We start from the raw sequence: 2,718 nt of genomic DNA, 5'->3' as shown, positions 1-2,718 counted from the left end.
GTTTGCATGTTTTGTATAGAATAATCAAAAGAAGCAACTCATTTTAAATTCCTTTCTATTCAGGAGAGCATTCAACAATGTAATTACACATTTCCCTCCCTTTTCTTCTCAGAAGACAGCCAAGCTCCAGCAATTCATTTATTATGGTTGAAAAACTGTGTTGAGGAAGATAAATTGTGTAAAAATTGTGTTTTGAAGAAAGCCCAGGCCGAAATGGGTGGGGCCTATATGGGAAGTTGCATGATCCAAGGAAATGCAATCCATGGGAAAACATTTTTGATTGTATGACCTACGGTTCAACAGTTTGTGGCTGACATAGGGATACTGACCAGGATACTGACATGATACTGACCATTACTGACCATTACTGACCATTATACTGACATGATACTGAGGATTATACTGACATGGTACTGACATGATACTGAGGATTATACTGACATGGTACTGACATGATACTGACCATGATACTACCATGCTACTGACCATGATACTGACCTCTTTATTTTTTTTCATATGCGTACATGTGCATGTGTTTGTGAGTGAGCATGATGTCATTAAAATAGGATTCCCACTGCTAAAACAAAATCCACAATACACCCTTGGTCCTGTTGACTGCACCCCACAACAACTAACAGTCCTGGGTAGGCAACCCGGCCTGGCGGAGATCCCACTGAAGAGTTTACAGGCAAATCCACCGGTTAGACGTTGTCGCCCTCTTGTGGTTGGAAGTATTAGCAACTCCTATCAATAAGCACCATGCACAGCAGCCATATTGGAAATAAATTGTGCCCCTGCCTTACTTCCTTCACAGGTGTTATTAATTATTCTAATGAACTTGAAGGCTCTGTTCCATTTGGTGTAGCGGTTCTCCAACATTTTAATTTCAAGGACCCCCATAACTCTGAGAGTGTACAAATGGAACCAAATGGACCCGAAGACAGGTTCCAATTGTACACTCTCAGAGCAGAGTGTTTCCATTGAGTCAATGGAAACACTCTGCTCTGAGAGTGTACAATTGGTTGAGCAAACATGTGCACAATCAGCACCCAAAAAAAGCAAGTCAAAACCACTAGAAGATACCTGCTGGGACACAGTGAGAGATGGTGTAATGGGATAGTGATCAGACTCTCAGCACTGAGGTTCCATGATCAAATCCCTGTCGTCCCATATTTCAATGTTGTAGTACTTTGAAATTTTCAAGGTCAAAATACAAAAAAACAAAGTCAAAATGAATCACTAGAAGACACCTGCTGAGTGATGGTGTAATGGGATAGTGATCGGAATCTCAGCACTGAGGTTCCATGTTCAAATCCCAGTTGTCCCATTGTTCAATATTGTAGTACTTTGACATTTTCAAGGCCAAAACACAAAAAAACAAGTCAAAAGCACTAGAAGACACATCCTGAGAGATGGTGTAATGGGATAGTGATTAAAATCTCAGCACTGAGGTTCCATGTTCAAATCCCAGTTGTCCCAGTTTGTGGGTTCAAACCCTGCTCACTCTTTACCCCGAAACCTTCCTTTAAAGTCTGAGTACCAGAAGAAAAAGTCAGTACCAGAGTATTAGTGTATGTAGGATTAGTAGCCTGTACTCGTTTCCCTTTAAATGTCCATTAAGGCATTGTCCATCGACCTCCATTATAAATCTCTGAACTTTTAAAGGAGTACAATTCTAAAACTATTAAACATTTCAAAGATTCCTTGGTAACACTTTACAATAATGACCCATTATAAAGCATTTATAAACGTTTATAAGTAGTTTGTAGACTATTAACAAATCATTAACAACCTGTTTGTTGACATTCGTAAATGATTACTAAAACCTTTATAACTACAGTTACAAATCATTTATAAAGTATTAGTAAATAGTGAACTATTCATTAATAAGCCATTTATATACATCTGTAAAAGATTATTAAATCATTTGTAACGACCCACGCTAAAGCATCTATAAACGTTTATAAGCAGTTTGTAGACTATTAACAAATCATTAACAACCTGTTTATTGACATTCGTAAATGATTACTAAAACCTTTATAACTACGGTTACAAATCATCTATAAAGGTATTTTATGACTATTCATGAATAAGACATGTATAATATATCTGTAAATGATTATTAAATCATTTGTAACTGATGTTACATAATATATACAAGCTATTGGTAGCTTGTTCATGTTTAACATATGCTTTGTTAAACATTCCTAAAGTATCTATAAATCCTTAATACATGTTATTATGTGCCCTATAGTAAAGTGAAGACAGTTCATCATTTACAACTGTCTGTTAATGTGTTTGTTCATGTTTAACATGCTTTGTAAAACATTCCTAAAATATCTAAGACTATGCATTATTATACTCTACCAGGAAGGCTGTACTTGTCAGCCATCTGTTAGCTCAATGGGTTGAGACGTAGTATTCATGATCCAGAGGCCATGAGTTCGAATCCCATTGATGTCTTTCCTATGATTCTTTCCTTTGCAGACTGGCTTCCAGAAGATCAACTGAAAATTACCAGGAAGGCTATATTTGTCATCCAACTGTTAGCTCAATGGCTTGAGACGCAGTATACATGATCCAGAGGCCATGAGTTCAAATCCCATTGATGTCTTTCCTATGATTCTTTCCTTTGCAGACTGGCTTCCAGAATATCAACTGAAAACTACCAGGAAGGCTGTACTTGTCAGCCATCTGTTAGCTCAATGGGTTGAGACG

Source organism: Gymnoscopelus microlampas, assembly GCF_963454915.1.
Source record: "Gymnoscopelus microlampas genome assembly, chromosome: 2".
In the NCBI taxonomy this organism is placed as follows: Eukaryota; Metazoa; Chordata; class Actinopteri; order Myctophiformes; family Myctophidae; genus Gymnoscopelus; species Gymnoscopelus microlampas.
The sequence above is the reverse complement of the archived record's forward strand: the minus strand, read 5'-3'. Positions refer to the sequence as shown.